Source organism: Amphiprion ocellaris, chromosome 21, assembly GCF_022539595.1.
Source record: "Amphiprion ocellaris isolate individual 3 ecotype Okinawa chromosome 21, ASM2253959v1, whole genome shotgun sequence".
In the NCBI taxonomy this organism is placed as follows: Eukaryota; Metazoa; Chordata; class Actinopteri; family Pomacentridae; genus Amphiprion; species Amphiprion ocellaris.
This window is the reverse complement of record NC_072786.1, coordinates 5,013,276-5,032,172: the sequence shown is the minus strand read 5'-3', so window position 1 is coordinate 5,032,172 and position 18,897 is coordinate 5,013,276. Positions and strand designations below refer to the sequence as shown.

Genomic DNA, 18,897 nt, shown 5'->3' with positions numbered 1-18,897 from the left:
TATTGTCCTATTTGTTTATGAGTAACATTTAAACCATCTGTATGGCTTGTCACCAACAAAGTTGTCAAAAAATGGCAAGGAAGTGGTCAATTATCATCTAAAACCTAAATATGACTCCGTTCCATTTCGTATTTTAACACCATATTCACTGCAGATACTACAAACCTCCCCTGAGACTTGAGCTGCTCACTGGGGAGGTTTGGGTCTCTGAGGTGTGACACAGATGCAACTCTTGCTGGTCTGCACAATTTCAGCACAGCTTTATTACACATCTGCACTCTGGTACAGCCCAATTATCTCACTTATCTAAATAACAAAAAGTGTTTCAGGCAAATGCACATTGCCCGTCTAAAGCTTTAGCACAATAAGAGGTAGGGGGGTTTATTCTTGAGTGTCACCATTAATGACATATTCATGTATGCTACACCCCTAGCAGAGGTTTTGATGCTTTGTCCACCAATCCACTAATGCCATCACTTCAGTTAATTACCCTCAATTAAGACACTACAAAAGAATTGCAAAGAATTGCTAATGAACTCATTTGGAGACGTGGAAACATTCAAAAGCAGATCCTGGATTGAAGGCAATTAACCCCAGGCATTTTAGATAAGCCACTCCACTCCCTTCGCTCATCTCTTTCTACAGAGAGAAAATGTGAGCTGAAAATAAAAGCCTACCCAAAAAAATGTGAGAACTAAATCAATATTTGGAAATTAATATCTGCTCCACTGACCATGAACAGGTGGCCAATCTTGTGCATTTAAAATGCTTTCACATGTTGCTACATGACACTGGTGAGAGATGTCAACCGGAAAATGTGTCCATTTGCTAATAAAATCAGCACTATTCTCTTCACTGCATCCACAGATTTAGTCTCCCATTAGGTACAAGGGACACTAGTCACTTTTATTCACCTCACGTGTCCTAATTGGAAGGTTTGGCCATCGGTCTGCACTAAACTGATCGATATCAAACAGAATGTGGCCTAAAGATGCCATACAAGGTGGAGAAAAAGTTAATAAAGCTGCTTTGTGGATTTTTGGCCATTTGTAGGCAGGAGAACAGAAATAATAACCCCCCAAAACACTCTATAAACTGCTCTTCAGTTCAGTTCAGTACTGCTAAATGAAGCTACAAGGGGTCACAATTTTTAAACTTGTATTTGAGAAGATGAAACCAAATTTTCTTTATTTCGGCAGCTGTGTCAACCAGAAACTCAGCGGTTCCACCGAACACGTCCTTATCTGCAGTAGTGGTTACTAAAGGAGCTGAAATGATTAATGATGGGCGTTGAGACGGTGTTGGAACTTCTCCAGCCACAAGAAGACCAATCAAACACAAATACCCACTACAAATATACTACCAATATAAATCTATAAACAAAGAGATGTGTCCGTTGGATACCAACATTTGGGGTTTCATACACTACCATTAAAAAGTTTGGGGTCACTTAGAAATGTTCTTACTTTTGAAAGAAAAGAAGCTTTTTTTCATTGAAGATAACATTAAATTGATCAGAAATCCAGATTATTCTAGCTGGAAACAGCTGATTTTTAATAGAATATCTCCATAGGTGTGCAGAGGAACATTTCCAGCAACCATCACTCCTGTGTTCTAATGCTACATTGTGTTAGTTAATCGCACTGAAAGGCTAATTGATGATTAGAAAACCCTTGTGCAGTTATGTTAGCACATGGATAAAAGTGAGTTTTCATGGAAAGCATGAAATTGTCTGGGTGACCCTAAACTTTTGAACTGTAGCATATATAACAAACCAAAGAATTCATTCTGTCAACTTCCAACGTGGGGCTTCCAATATCATCATTATTCTTCAAAATCAATTTCTGGCTCAAACTTGTGGTTGAATGACTTCAATATTAGAAGTTCACATTGTGTAATGTAGAATACTTTTACAGTGTTTGGGTAATCAAAGGTGAGCTGGTGTGCTGAGCTGCAGTAAGTGGGGAACCGTGGTTGTAGATAGTTGGGATCTTCATAGATCTGCTCGTTCTCGACTAGAGGAAGTAACAGGGTTCAATTTCAAACTTTTTATGGCATGAAAAAAGTTCTAATATGTAACTTTGATGCACAGATGAGTTTTTAGGTGTTTTTTTTTTTTTTTTTTTTTTTTTAGGTGTTAAACCAATGACTGAAGAGGGACTTGAAGCACCTAATCAGAGTGCAACCTTCAAAAGTTTGCGAAAAACTGTGAAACCGATATATATTCACTTCTAACACCAGTTGGCTGCACCAGTGTTGAATTAGTTGAGTAACTTTAAAGGGAGTGAATGTTTTTTGTCTCAGTCAATTCATGTTAATTTGATTTCATGGGCATTCCTTTGTAGAAAGCCATTTTCACATGAAAGAATCTTTCCCACTCTAAATTCTGGTTAAAACAGCCAAATTAGTGACCACGATTCAATGTTGGAAACCAATAAAAGGGTAAAAAAAAAACATCCAACTGTGCTTGAACCCCATACACCGTGGATGTATTCAGGAGAACTGGTTGCCAGAATACAATATTCCATTGCATTTAATTGAATGTAGCTCAGTGGTGCATACACCCAAAAAGTTATCCAAGCTTGAGGATGTTTGCATGCTTCCACAGCTTTGGTTCCAAAGAGCGTGAGCATTAGTTTCTTCTCAGTTGAGTCTATGGAGAGAAAGCTCGACTGATGCTCCTGCCTGCTGAAGCGACTTATTTCTTGTTGGCTCCCTGCACACAGTAATGGGCTTCAGTTAAAGGAAAGCCATAAAGTTCTATTCCAAACCATATACGACTGAATAAATTAAGTTCTGCTCATAAAGTCATTTTGCAGGGGTTGTAGTGCAGTAAAATGTATTCCAGTGACTGTATGTGTGGGGGAAAAGGGCCTTTAAGTTGGCACAAAGTGCTGCTTCTGGTGACTTGAGTATCCCACATTAACCAGTCGCCACTCTCTAAACATAACGGCTTGACTAAAGTTGTTGCAGCTACGACAACTTTTTGAAAACGAACACCAACCATGTGAAACATGAAGATGCTGTCTCTCCGGTGCAGATTCATGAGAGCAGTTAATTAGCCTGCGCATCACATTGTTGTGACGGCAGTTTGGCCTGCTCCCTGCATCGCATGCAGGTAAATCGTCTTCTATTGATTTGTGAGTATTGTATTTCTTCTCCTGCCTCCTTTCTCTCCTGCTCTTCTGTTTTGTTCTCGAGGTCCTCTGAGGATTGTGGGAGCAGCTTGCCAGTGACTTGTCAAAGCTGATTAAGACAAAATGCTCCTCCTCCAGCTCATTTCCCTCATATCATGACACATCCTATGTTTTTGGCTCATTGATTCCTCACCTTATGTAACTGAATTGGCCATTTATTCTGTCTTATCACAGAATAGCAAAGAGTTACAGTATTATCCAACCCCCAAGAGCTCTTCACAAATTTTCAGGATGTTCTGGTGCTTCATTTAGGATCAGTTGGTGACAAAAAAAATTGCAAGTTGAACCTCATTTAATTTGGATGCTGGAGTTTGTCATTAAACATTGAATTGAGTCAAGATTTGTAGTAATATTTAATCAGAATATCTGAATTTCAATTCAAACTTCAACTCCAACCATTCCATTTTCCAGAACCAACCTTTCCCTTCTCTTATTTTTAGTAAGTGATCAAAGGATCAACCTTCCTACATCTGCTCAATCCTCCCCAGCTTGAAGAGCTTCGGGAGACTTTACAAAGAGATCCACGGTGGTGAGATCCTGTAAGACACCATAAGGATTATTTCATCCTTCTGTTCAATGCAGTGCCACCCTAGGATTTTTTAAAAATTTTCCTACAGCAAGTTAAGAGTCTCTTGACGTGATGTTCACATTGATTGACAGGACAATGATCAATAAGCGTTCTCATGCACTTCTAACTGCCTGACAGCTGTGTTTAACTACACTTGAAGTGGTTCCAGGCAGAACGGCGACACTAAAGCAGCTTTTAACTGGAGCAACTTAGTGAGGAACAGTAAAAGAAAACACCGGGTCTCATTTTTGGGGAAAATCTAGGATGTGTTGCATATTTATTTCCATTAAATTGGAAGTAATTTATTGCTACGCTAAATGCAACTGCAGCGTTATACATATAGATACAACACTGTATTCTTTCTGTGTTTAATCTGAAATTAATCTCATTCAAATTATTCATAAGAAAACACAAACAACATATGTAGCCGAGGTACAACTGCACAAAAAGGAAAACAGTATTGGTATATGCTTTGAAATGCAATAAATTGTTGCCCATAAGAAGTTGTGTCTTCTCAAAACAAAAATAATGCTCAGTTTTTTTTCTTGCATTTTCACATAAATAATTAAATTGGTGTCAATATTGTAAAAGCACCGGAGGACAAATCCTTCTTCTAATGTCAGCACAGTTTTTCTTCACCCCCAAAGATACACTTTAAGATTTAAAGAGGAGTATACCATCAACCAAACAGCATGAGCAAAAATAAATGCAGGATAGCCACAAAACTAAACAAAGGTGATACATTTTAACAGAAAACATTTGTTTTAGAGAGGCGATGTTGTGGTCTTTAAGAGATAACTGTGATAAACTGAACAATCAAGTTATCCACCTGTTTCCAGTGTTCTAAGAAATCTGCACATCAGTCCTTCCTTCCCCGTACAGTTTAAACCTTTATGGCAGGGCTATTCACTTAAAAATTCACTGGGGCCGGATTTTCAGACTAAGAACATGAGCTGGGCCGGATGTTTTTAGCAGACAGTGAGCAAAGTTAACCATTTAAAATAAACACAAACAGATTAAATAACAAACACACTGGATGTTTATAAACGTACTGCCACATCCAAAAGGACATAAACACAATAGAAGAGCAGTACTTAAACTAAACCTGTGCTGAAATACTGCTTCTTTAAATTTTACATTTCAAACACACAACTTCAACACATTTTGATAGGTAAATATGAGCACAGGTTAAGGTGCATATGAACATAAAAACTAAGTGCAGATTAGAAACACCATCTTTTGTTTTGGTCACATCTCAAAGTGCATTAAAAAGTAACTTGCTTAACAGTAACTTTTCAGAACTTGAGACATTTTTCTTCTTTTGAAATAATAAAAAACAGAGTTTGTCCCTGTCCATATTTGGTCTCATCTGAGACAGTCGCATCTTCAATGCATATAATCAAAAAAATAAACAGTAGGCACAGTGACACAGTTACTATCCCTTTGAAACGAAATAAAGCTGACATCAAAGTGCATAATAAAGTGCAACTAAGTGAAATAACTGAGAGCAAAATGTCTTTCTTAAATATTAAACTTCTAATAAGTGACCAGAAAATAGTCACATAAATACATAAAACTACCTTTAGTGTCTGCTACAGCACGCTGCTTTGTTGCACTTACCATGTCTCGAAGACATCTGTGGTGAGAATGTTTGACGTGTCAGACCTGTTTGATAGCAGATGCCACACTCGTCTTAACTTTATCGTCCGTTAAAACTTCATCCACGACAGCCAACATGCAGTCCTTCACAGTTTCTGAGTCTGTGAACGGCCTCTTTTTCGTGGCCCTTTCCTGAGCTGTGCAGGTCCGCTTCATTGTAGTACAGCTCCGGTTGTAAGATGCAGTCAAAGTTTGAATTATAGCCGCTCTCTCATGACATCCCTCGGGAAAGTTTGTCCGAAACGCGGCATGTTTTTCAATGTGGTGTCTTCGGACATGATAATCTTTCAGCGCTGCAACGCACTCGTTGCAGAGTAAACACATTGGTTTGGCGTTCGGACTTGGTGGTAAATAAATAAATACTTGTCAGTCCACGCAGGATTGAACCGACGGTTTTCTTCGTCGATTTGTCGTTTCAGGATAGAAAAAGACATGCTGCTATTTTCGCCTGTATAGAACTGCTAATGTTAACTTTTCAAACGCGTCTCCTCAACACAATGCATTGTGGGTTAGTTGCTAGGTTACGGTATGTGTTGCATTCAATGTTCGCAATAATGTTGGAGTTTTTGTAAGAACTTGTCGTCTCGAGGGTTGCTTTCGGGCCGCATGTGGCCCGCGGGCCGCTAATTGAATAGGGCTGCTTTATGGTGTTTTAAATAAGCCATATTCTGTCAAGAAAAATTGAAATTCAAATGCGTGTTTTCGCATTAATTCACTGTGTTTTTCTGTCGTCCTAATGAATTTCAATGCGTTATGTTAAACACTTTTGAATTGCCGTTCCTTGTCACGGTTGAGTGATGGACTGGATTGGTCCTAAATGTGCAACAACCAGATGTCAGTCAGGAGGAGGACACATATAGAATGTGTGTAGAGAGGTGTCGGATCAGAAAGTCACATGGCCAGGCAAGTTGAAAGTGTGCTATACAAATAAAAGTGCTTTACACAAAACATTAAGAGCGTTACAATGAGGTGCAGATGAAACATTAAAAAGTATATGACTGCAAAAATCATAATAAAATCATGTACAGTAACTAAATTGAATTAAAATGATTAAAAGCAAGCAACAGTTTAGATAAGTTAAAAGATACCGTGCAGATTTTGTGCATAGGCACGGGAGGAAAGAAATGTTTTGAACCTGGATTTAAAAGTGTCTGCATTTAGTGAAAGTTTAATCTCCACTGGCAGTTTGTTCCACTTGTTTACAGCATAACAGCTAAATGCTGCTTCTCCATGTTTAGTCTGGATTCTGGCCTGGACCAGCTGACCTGAGTCCTTGGATCTAAGAGCCCTGCTGGGTTTGTATTCTCTGAACATATCACAGATGTATTCAGGGAATTGTTAATGATCAGTAGGGTTTTAAAATCTATTTTGTGACTGACTGGAAGCCAGTGTAGACATTTTAGAAGTGGTGTGATGTGTTCAGATCTTAGTCCTGGTTGAAACTCTCGCATCAGCGTTCTGGATGAGCTCAAGCTGTTTAAAGCTCTTTTTGGGCAGTTCTGTTAAAATACCCTGACAGTAATCCAGTCTACTAGAGACAAACGCATGGATGAGTTTCTCCTGGTCTTTCTGGGGGACAAAACTTTTAATTCTGTTGATGTTTTTGAGTTGGTAAAAAGCTGCTTTGGTGACAGCTTTGATAAAGCTGTTAAAAGTAAAATCTTAGTCTATTAACACTCCAAGGTTATGAACTTGGTTGGTGGTTTTAAGAGCCCAAGTCTCAAGATGTTTATGAATGCCGCTACCAAACAAAAAAATCTGTTTTATCTTCATTTAACTGTAGAAAATTCGGACTGAACACATATTCAAACCAATCAGGTGAAGCAAGCAGTTCTCTGCTGCCATAAAGTGCATTAACACTAGATTTTTTTATTTGATATGCACTTTGATTTATTTGCTATTTACAGGATGATGCATTAGATGACTCTTTGTTCACCGTGTCTCTCTTAATTTGGCAGTAGCGAGTCCATTATAACTGTGATTTTCTAAAACTAATTGCAGTGCACTCAAGTCGGCCTTTGAGGCTGTGCTGTTCATCAGCATAACACAGGTGCAACATGTGATCCATCCACGGCCATTTAGGTGTCTGTTTACAGCACTAGAACACACACACACAGCTGTGTATTTGTGACTTCAGAAGACTTACACTGACTTTTTCATTTTCTGGAGGCTTAATCTAACTGTACAGCAGGTCTTCACCGTAATGTTTATTGTGCTTTTTGTCCTCATAATGTGGGTTTAGGTCCCCGCAACATGAGTAATACCCACACCACACACACACACACACACACACACACACACACACACACACACACACACACACACACACACACACACACACACACACACACACACACACACATACACTCTCAAGAGTAATGAGCAGCATGTGTGCATGTACTGTGAGTCATGTGTTACAGCTGCATTGTGAATAGGAATAAGTATAGCATGCGGTGGGTGTTTTGACTGTCACCCAACATGCTTTTGGGCTCTGGCCATCAGATAGGATTTAGCAACGAGAACAGACACGTCTTATTGTGGTGCTAATAACACGCCACCCTACCTGGAGCATTTACACGAAGACTTTTAAGTTAAAATATGTAAAACAGTGTTTGACATCCGTCGCTGGATTCCTCTTGCCTGTGTCGGTTTTTTATTTTCTTCCTACTTCATATGCAACCTCTCCACCAGTTTCTCCACTGCTACATGATTGTTAAATAACTCAACTACAGCATGTTTTCCCAAACAAACTCCTGCCACTTGATATGTTTTAATTGACAGCTGAGGTTCAGGATGGCAGCATTCAGACTGCGCCTAATAGCTTCTTCACTGAATTTGAAAACACAAAACTCATAACGGTGATAAGATGAAAATCTGGCATGAAGAGAGGTGATGGCTGCTTCTTTTTAAAAAAATATATATATTCATTAAAATAAAGTTACCTGTCTAACTGTGAGAAATGACTTTGCTTTGCCTCCTGTTGGCAGATGACCTGTTATGAGACAGAGAAGCCTTTTGAGACTAATTCCCCAGTAGATGTCAGTAAAACATTCCCATCTGCCTGCTCATTTTTTTAAACAATCTCGGCTGCGTGGCAGGTGTTCAAAAGGATGAATGCTAAATAAATGTAGATCACACTAATCCTGCAGTACCAGCAGCCTGAAGTGTAAAGTTGCAATAAATCAGGCAGGAATTCAGCTTTTCAAACAAGCATTAAGCGGGTAAATCTTGATAAGTGCCAGTCAGTTGTGATAAAAAGGAGTCATCTGGCTGTGAGAGGCGCAGGCAGGACAGTGTACACAATTTGACAAAAAGCAGGTCTTGAGATATTCAACAGGCTCCGTGCGGGGACTGAGTTCATGGACAGAAAAAAAGCAACAAATCTGGGGCTGTGATAAATTCCTCTCCTGCTTGTGTTGAGTGTAGAATTAGTTGCAAGATTAAACTGAGAGTGATTCATTGTATCAGACATTGAATAACAATGTCAGATTTACACAATTTGCAGTGTGCTTTGGATGAAAAGAGACGTTTTTTTTTTTTTTTTTGCAGAGGTAATCAGCAAACACGCTGTTCCTCATCTCCAAATTTGCGCTGTCCTTGGTGCTGAAACCAGAAAGTGTGCGTAAAGCTGCAGTGAGGATTTCTGGCTTTTTTTCCCCTCCTGAACAGAAACACAAAATCCACCATTTTTCTACCAAATAACTCTCTGTGAAACTAATGGGCCAAATGAACCCATTTCCTCAGAAGATCCGTGGCATGTGTCCGGTTCTGCGGGTTTAACTGGAGCAATTTAAAGCCATGTGTTACGTTGCATTTTAAAAATCACGTGTTGCTGCTCTTGTGCTCAACTCAAACTGGCATCCCTGATTCTAAAAAGGCAAATAACGACTGTTATCGTCAAAGAAATGCCAGCCCACTTCTTATAGCTCACTCTCTCCCTTTTCTTTCGCTCTCTCTCTCTCACACACACACCCTCCCTCCACCACTTTCTCCCGTGCAGCCGAGGCGCTTTATCGTCTCCAAAGCTTGTCTCCAGAAGCATGTCCTCAGACATGCAGCCACGGTGCGATGAAGCGGACCAAAACACGCCACCAGCCTGACGGTATGAAAGCAGGTAAGATGATACCTGAATATTTTTTACCCCTTTTATTTTCAATAGACACTGATAATCCACAGGAGTAGATATTTCAGGTTTATCTAAAGCTCTCAGACCAGGAGATTGACCGCTTGCTTTTACTGAGAGGGGTTTGTTAAGCTGTCTTGCTCAAGGACACTCCGATAGGAGATGTGACCAGGGATTGAACCTCAGACCCTCTCTCTCTCTCCACACGTCCGTCAGGTTTCTCAGTCACATCGACACCTGTGATGCTTCAGTGCGTAAAAAGCCAAAACATGGAAACTCGACGATCACACTGCTGTTCTGAATGTGTTTTCTTGAAGATGTCAGATATTTGACATTTGGTTTAGGTCAGCCAGGGTGACAAAGTGTCCAACTCAGTTAAAGAAAACATCCCAGACCTGGGTCGCTGCTGGAAAAAGATGTGATCGCCAGAAATACCGAACAAACCTCGTTGTGTATCGAGGAAGCTTTGCACGATGAACACAAATACAATCAAATGTTTTACGCTTGGTCCACAGCTGCCTGTGCCATATGGCATATCTCAGAGGAGGCGACGACAGCAGAACTTTATTTGTGGTTCTGGTGCTGCATTTGTGGTTCTCTGTGCCAGTTTTGGTCAAATGTAATTCATTTGGTCAATCGAACAAAACCACTGTGCGCCTACATTGCGCGCTTTCTTATCAAATATCCGATAAAAGAAACACGTTATTCTCCTTTCGCTGGTCATTCTTGACCTTTTTTTCGTTTAAAAGCATTTTACCAAATGTGATTGGGTTATTTTTCAAAACAAATTCCAAACAGTTCACTAGAAACGTTTGCGCTCTTGGGACTCTAATGCGCTTTGGATAATTGCGCCACTGCCTCGATAAAGCAGCTGGTTTCATTTATCTGTCTACCGCAGAACCAAAAGATCCACTCCAGAACAGTATTCTCTTTAGATTTTTTTTCTCTGATGTATAGTCGTGCATTTGGTTCCACAGATGCAGCTCTGTCTGCGTCTCTATTCGCTCAGAATCAGCTTCCTCTCTCGTCTCGAATCAATCAACGATCCTTGATTTCAGGGATCCTGATCGACGCAGAAGGACGTACACGTTTATAACCCAACTCCCGTATCTTCAGTGTGTAAGAAACCCTTTGCAATACAGTGTGATGCTCTTACACATGCACTGAGATCAGCCACCGTCTTTAAGAATGAGATTAACCGATGATTTCGCGTCGCAGCCTCTCCAGACGCGCGTAAAAGCGCAACGCAGAAAAGACTTGAGATGGCAGGTTTGTGGCTGCGGGTGTTGCAGTGGAGTTTTTATTTTACGCACAGAATGCATGTCAAATCGCCTTTTGAATGACGTACAGTGAGCTTGTTACCAGTAAACCCCTGGAACAAGGTACAGCTGATTTTATCACGCTGCGTTCGCGTCAAAACCACACAATTTTACGCAACATAGCGAGCTGTATTTTTTAAAGCACAATTGCGGCAGTTCATTCGTGTCTGTGCGCTTAAGAAGCGGTGCCAAAAAACGCAGATGTCTACTCCTCCTGTCATTTGACTGGATGAATCAGTGCAACGGGACGGGCTTTACTTGTAATGGCTTTAGGTAGGTTTGGATATTTAAAATGACTCTGACTTTAATAGTGAAGTTAGACTGAGTGTAAGGGGCTCTATAGATGAAGATGGAAAAGTGATTTCTTAGTTGTTACAGGATGTGGGAAGGAAATCTGATTCCTTCGAGGCTCAGATTATGCGTCTGAATATGAAAAAAAAGAACAATTCTGTTATGAAATGCGTCTATTTGAGCCTCTTTGTTGCCGCGAATTTAAGGACATTTTGACTGAGATTGTTTATTTGCTTATTTCCGTCTTTTATTACCAGCTGCGTCCGTTACAGTTCACCTGTAGCACGAACATCTGTGCACAGACTGGATATTTATTTGCACTGAGCAGTGCGCATGAATGAGTGCAGCAGCTTGACCTTGATTAAGTCTGTACCTGGTTTCGTTTTGAAGAGATGGCAGGTAAACAAAAGGACTCATGTCGCATTAGTATCTCTTTTCTTTCACGGACTGTTGCCATGTCTGAGTCGATGCTGGTTTTGTTCTTATACAGTCGCCAGGGATCTAATTTGGCGTGTTGCCAAAAAAGAAAAATGAGGGATTTGCATTTTGCTACTGTAAGGAATCCATTAGAAAGTTTCCCTGCTTCAGCTTTGCTCTGTTGTTTCTTTGAAATGCGGGGGAACAAGTGAACACTTCCAAGTCCAGGTTTCTATGTGAAGAATAGCTAGTGTTTATCCATCTGGCAAAAAAAACTCGATCCAAATGAAGTTCACAAGAAAACCAGACTCAAAGTGATCATAGCTGTTTTGTTTTAGAATTGAGTTGAGGGGGGGAAAAAGACAGCATTTTCTCAAACTGTTCATTTTTGGTGTGTAATTGAACTTGGCTGGGTTCCATCTGCTACAATGACTGTACAACATGAATTACAGAAGAGTCGTTTCTTTCACCTGTAGTATGAGAATGAGTCATTTTCCCACAGAAAACACAATTTGTCGGATCACAAAAACACCTTGAGGTTTCTCTAACCTCTCAAAGCACAGCAAGAGGGGCATTGAATGAACAGGAAGAAAATACTACCATGTCACAATTAAATCTGGAGCACAAACAACCTTTAAGTACTGATGTTAATAACACAATAGGATAAAATGTGATTATTCTTTCAACATTTCATTGTTCTAGCTAATTAAACTTTGGCTATTTCCCTCCAGTACCTTATCTTTTGTGTCAATTCTAATTGCATAATACCTGACACACATTTGCATGCACTATACATAAGTTTTTGCATCTACTATAAAGCTGCATATCTCCCCAAATGACAACTTTTTAATCATTTTTTTTAAACTGTGATTCCACCATCTTGCCAACGTGTTGCGTCACCGCTTGCTCTCTGTGTGAGTTGCAAGAAGTTTCTCCGACTTGTTGCTGTCCACTTCCACTGATCATCCTGTCTGACGCCCTGATGTTGATGGATGAGATTTTCATGCACCGTGACTGAAGAGTTATTTTGATGGGGCTTTTTCAATTTCTGCAAACCCACTGAGGTTTGCTGAGGTCAGACGCGTGGCTTTGCTGTTTTTTTTTCTTCCCTTAAACGTCCTTCCCCAACTCTATTGATATTACACTAGAGATGCAGAGATGATAGACTGCGCATAATCTCGTGCCAATGTGTTTGACTGTGATGGCAAATGATGACATGCATTGATTTATGTATCGCTGTTGGCTCACAATTATGCGTGAGTATTGCTTATTGGCATGTTGGTTTATGCAGATGAGGGGAAAGTGACAAATGCAGGGAGTGTGTTCATTAGAAAATCTGTCACTGATTAATAATGGAGTATAGTATTTCTATGATTTAAGAACCGAGCACGGATTTTTGCAGTTAAGTGATGCTTGTTGCCCCCTATGGATAAAGCAAGACACTGCCAGGTAGAATTTCTGCCTGTTTACTTTCATATTGAAATCTTGAGGACCTAAACCGACACTGCGCTTTACAATGGCGAAATGTGTTTCCACTACCACACACGAATAACAGAATGAATGCTCGTTCTTGGTCTCATTGAGGACAGAGAAAGAAGGAGAAACTGAAGGAAGAGGCTCAGTGCCAACACTTCTACCTACCATGAATGCACATTGGACACATTGCTAAATCTGTGTTTTTGGCAGCAGCGGAAACGGCGTTAAAGATGAGGTTGTTTTTGTTTTTTAAAAAAAAAGAAAAGAAAGTTAAATTTAGCCCGTGGGGTGCCTCATTCCATGGCCATAAGCTTCTCGGTTGTAGGGAGGCTGCACAGTGCACATTAGTGAATCTGTGTATCTGGCACATGCAGAAAGGAATGTCTAATTATCACGCTTTCAGCCGCATAGGCTCCTCTATTTGCACTGAGCTCCTGCTCTAATCGCTTTCTTTTTCTGTCATTACACACTGATTTATTTTATTTTTTACGCAATTAAAATGTTATTTTTGTCCCGTGTGGAGGAGTCGGGGAGTCCGCAGCATCGGCTGGCTGCTGAAGGAAGGTCTAATTGAGCAGAAGCCCAACAATGGCTCAACTAATGTGCAGAAATATTAGATGAAAAGATTCCGTGGAGGTTTTACATAACAGTGTCATATACAAGTGTATATATATCAGTAGGGATGGTAGTCCCAGTGAAAAGAGTGTCAGGATGAGGATGTCTTTGACTCATACTTACATATATCTGAATGTGGTTTCATAAGCCTAAATTTGCATGTCGTCTAATCTAGGCGCATTCAAAACATGCAGATTTCCATATGCTGGATCTTCAGCTCATAGGACAAATGGCCGGTATACTTTTAAACTGTGCTCCTCATCAGATGCTGAGTGATTGCAGAGCTTTACAATATGAAGTGCCACTAAACCACTGCACGAAGTGGCATTGATTGGAAAGGATGGGAGGAGGCCGATTCCTCCTTCAGGTCATTATCTAGCAGACAGAGTAAGTTAGACGAAACAAACCAGTGTAATTGCATTTATAACAAAAGACTTGGAATCAATGGACTAAGCACTACTTACAGCAATGGGTAAGCATATTTCATAAACATACAAATGGATTCACTGACACTGTAATTGCTCATAAAATCTATCCTATGAAATCCATTGCGCCGTCTGAGCGGACTCGTCTTTCATGTGTTCCAGGACGTATCCGACAAACCCAAGATCTGACTTTCACATTTAAAGACTTTGACGTGTGTGAGACATGAAAGAGTTTCCCCAGTTTGCAGAAATTACGGCAATGTTGAGCTATGATCTGCCACCTGCATGTGGTTCAAAAACTCAGGTAATACAGAGCGAGGAGAAAAGATTTAATTTTTATCCCTGGTAAAGGAAGTAGAAGCAGTGTGATGATGCTGTCAGTCATGGTACAGAACAGAATGCAAAACAGGACTTGTAGTTCAACACACTAGCATCATTTTACACCTACATTGACAAGCCTCTAGGGGGCAGCAAAGGGAAGCCGTTTCCAATTTTAACTATTTAAATTGCTATAAAAAAAAAGTTGTTAGCAAACAGACACAGTTTCACATCCAATGCATACAGAGCAGTATTGATTTGGAGTCATGTTTGCAGCCTTGTGATTGTGCCTTTTCATTGTGTGCTAGCTGTTGGCCAACTTTGTTTGGCGCTGATGAATGGTGTATAGTAAATTTAGCGGAAATGGCTACCTGTTATTGCTTATGTTGATGAGTTGCAAGATTAAACTGAAATTAAAAAGTTAGAGGCAGCAAAACCAAAACGGTAAGCTGAAGGAAATTTTCAATATAAAATTTTCAAGTTAATATAAAATATTGCTCATTATAGCAGCTTTAAAGTTAGAATGAATCAAAGCATGACTGCAAAATTCCTTAAGGATTCATACATATTTTATGCTTCTTTAAAACCCCTTTTTCTTATAACATTAAATCCAATGATCAAATAAATCAACTACTAATGGAGAAGATGGTCTTTTACAAGCGAACTTCATCAAATGACTTGAAGAACAAAAGGTCTCAATCCCAAATTAGCCCTGAATTTCGACTGTTTTACCAGACATGTATCCTTATTTCACTACATAAGTCATCTCAGGGGACTTTGCATTAAAAAGCAAAGCCCTGACAATAATATATCTGAGAGAGAAACCCAATGAATCCAAATGAATACAGTGAGAAGAAAGTCTTGGCAGAGCCAGGCCCAGGTAGGGTGCTCTTCTGCCTTGACTGGTTGGGGTGAGAGAAAAGGATGTTTACATTTCTTGTGAAGGACAGAAAATGGGGGCTTGTTGAGACTTCTCGTCGTTCAGCTTCAATAGATGGACATTAATTGTAGTCTAAACACAAATAAAGATGACTTTCAGGAGTTAGAATTCATCTGCCGCATTTGATCTGAATCCATTTTGAGGCTAACAATGCAGCATGCTTCGTATTGAAATATCTAAGTTTCAATAGATTTCATGCTGGAAAATATTGAATACATGTATAAACAACTAACTGACTTGGCAGTGACTCACAGCAGCATCCATGTGATTGAAATTAGGGAATAGCTTTTCAGGTAGGCAATGTGTCTCTGCTATTGACTATCACCATGGTAATCTGTTTTAGTTGAATGCAATCAGAAAAGAGAAATTAAGATTTCTTTACATTTCCGATGCACTGAATAGAGGAGTGCACTGATGTCTAACCCAGTCTTTCAAAATGCCTCACAAAGTCCTCACTCTTTTTATGATTCAGACCAGCATTTTCTTTTTAATCAAACTGGATGCAGATTGTCCTTGGCGGTGCACCTTTACAATTTTAGTCCTTTGACACATTTACTGTTTGTCTGCATTGCATTCCGGCATTACTGAACCACACATTTCAAAAATCTGCACAACAGCGACCGCAGCCATTGTGGTCCAACCCTACAGATCTCTGGAGACTCCTCGGAATGTGCTGAACTTCCAGAAGCCTCAGGTGTTCCTCAGCTTTACCACTCATCCAGCAATAATGTCGGGCAGCCATTCCCTGCTCTTAATTAGTGAAAGCCTCAGTACCAGATAATTCCAGCCAGCCACTTCAGTCTCCGGTCTGGCCGCTGTAATTTGCTCCATAAAACATTCAGAATTAGCGGGCCTGTCTGACCTTGGCAGGTAGGGGTTATTGTATGTGCCAGCTGGACAAATTCCTCTGTGATGGGAGATTGTAAGACATTTCAATCAAAAAAAAAAAAAGAAGATGGAATTAATGCATGCAACACACATCCATACACACATGGGCTGCATAGACACAAAGGCATTTCAAAGACTGAGAAAGTAGGAATGAGGTTAAATGGTGATTACCTTTTGATTCTAATTTTGGAACTGTAACTTTAGCAGCAGGGGGATCGGCCCCAGCTGGCGTCACAAGTTCTTGTAAACTGTACCAACATGACAGGGCATCTTAATATCCCTGTGCTGCTGCAGATGCTGCTTGTGTGGGTGTTTTTGAAGTAGCCCTGTGTGACTTTTTCTTCTTGTTGGCCAGGAGCACTAACAAGCAATTAGCCAACAGGAAGAGCACTTGGTATTTCAGAGAGTCAAAGCCAGGCTACAACTATCCTTCTGTTGCTTTTGACACAAGGTTTTGGTTGTTGCTCGAAGCAAAAGTCACTGCAGATACAAAAGTAACTTAAAGTTTGACAGACAAACAAGGCAAAGGGAGACGCAGGAAATTACCAAACATTAGACACATACAAATAACCCTCAATATCCCATTGAGAGTTGTGTAGATTTACCTGAGATTACGCTACAGAGTGTGTGATGCATTAGAAGTAGCCAAGCAATGATATATACACTTAAAATCACGAATCATTGACTTGCCGGAAGTCGATTTGAATAGGCAATAAAAGTCAAACTGTCTTCCTGGAATTATTGCTGTCCTAATTACAGGCCTGCTGAAAGCTGATAAACAGGGATGATTGCCAAATGGAGGTGCCATGTGCCTGACGTCAATAATGAATCACTGTCGTCTTGTCACTGGCATTCTCTTGTTCTGCTTGGATAAAGTTTATTCAGTCAGTCAGTCCACCACGTTGGTCAAGACTGAGACACCTCAGTGGCTAATGGATGGAATACCATGGAACTTTGTCGAGCATTCATGTTCCCCAGAGGACAATAATGGATAATTGGCATCCCCTGACTTTTCCTCCACCTTGCTAATTAGAAATGGTATTGTGTTTCTGTCATGCTAAACAAAGCTGGTGAACGTGGCAACCATTACACCTGCTAAACACAAACATTGTCATTGCAACCATGTCTCCATGCTGCCATTAGCAATACGCTCACTTGAGCACATGAGTGCAGAATGAAAACAGGGTTGGAGAGCAGCTGGCAGAGCATTAAAGACCCCTCTAGTGATCCAAGTGCTTCAGTAGGAGGCAACTGTACTTCCCTTTTTGGTTCTTGATGACTTTTCACCTCTATTGCAAGACATTTCTTCGGTACTAACTGACTAATAGAACATCATAGATAACTGTCACCCCTACATCACATGGCTAATGGCACATTAATGACCCAAGACTTACATGAATTGATGTGAAAATGGTGCTGGTGAAACTTTCTAGGGAGAGATCTCAAGGCGGCATTATAAGTACCTGATAAGTGGTGCTGTCTGTTTAAGGATGGCTGTTCCACTTAAACACTGTCTTTTAGAACCGAAAAAGCCTCTTAGATGGGGCGTGGAATGCCTTGAAGAGCCAAAAAGAGAAGTCCATTTGCCTTGTACTGTAGCTCTTTATTTAGATTCCAGGTCATGGCAATCCAGACATATCTATTTTCCACTTGTTAACATGTCCATGTATTTTTGTATCCTTCCACATCAAGCACCATGATGAAGCATTTCTATCTTGAAACCGCAAGGTTTAAAGTCTCAAAAAGCCAAATTTGGACTTTGAGTTTCATATGCAACAAATGAAGGAACCAATCCCATTGAGTTGCACAATGGAGCTTTTTGTATCACCACTCTACTACACAGCTGGTTTCCTTTTTGAACATGTATGGCTGAATTACTCAAATATTACAACTTGCCATTGTGCAGAGTAATTTTAGTGTTGGAGCAAAGTCGCAAGTGAGCTGGTGTGCTTGAGCTGCAGCAAGTGGAAAGGGGCAGGACCTATGTAAAGTTCCATCTAAATCCTTTTAAGTCAGAGAATTATTGTCATTGGAAAAGCTTAGATGAGTTTTCAAAGGTATAATCAATGCCCAGAGAAGAACTTTGTCACTTTCAGTCTGTAATCTTAAAAAGTACATATATTCTGTTTGATGAGTTTTGTGCAGGTTTCCCAAAAGTATGCAACAACTTGAGTTTGGATCTATATAATCATTTTAGAACTGTACTGTCGATCAGATGATTCAGCATTAATCTCTGACCTGCATTAGCTAAACCCTGAAGATATAATTGTTGCTCCACTGAAAATCCACTTTGTAATATCCTTTTGGAAACACATGAAAGGTTCTCTAAAGTTTGGATTTAGCCTCGGGGCTGCACTTGATTATCATCGACTCGCACTTTGCAAACCACTCAGAATCGTGTACTTTGAATCCCATTAATCAATCAGGCCACAAAATGCAATAAGCAGTCCGCTCTTTAATTATATAAGAGGGCTTTGTTTATTGCATTCCATACCCACAATCTTAATCATTAACCTCTGTTACAAAGATGTGTCCCTGGGCTTCCCGAAGAGTCGGAGAAACTTGCTCACCTGTAACCATGACCATTAACTTGAAACCCCTCGTAAAAATGCAGAGCCAGATTCACTCTCTGTTTAATTCATAGTGAAAGACTTCTCTCCA

The 18,897-nt window shown here is 40.1% G+C and overlaps 1 protein-coding gene across 2 annotated transcripts in view; it reads left to right on the top strand.

Moving 5' to 3' along the window:
• Positions 1 to 9,366: 9,366 nt before the first annotated feature.
• Positions 9,367 to 18,897, top strand: part of chrm2a (cholinergic receptor, muscarinic 2a) — a 92,389-nt gene continuing 82,858 nt past the window's right edge. Inside the window, exon 1 of one of the 2 annotated variants that reach the window (XM_055006418.1) lies at positions 9,367 to 9,538. The gene's annotated coding sequence lies outside the window, so the exon portion shown is untranslated. The remainder of the gene's footprint in view (positions 9,539 to 18,897) is intronic. The other variant, XM_023265849.3, reaches the window with a different exon arrangement.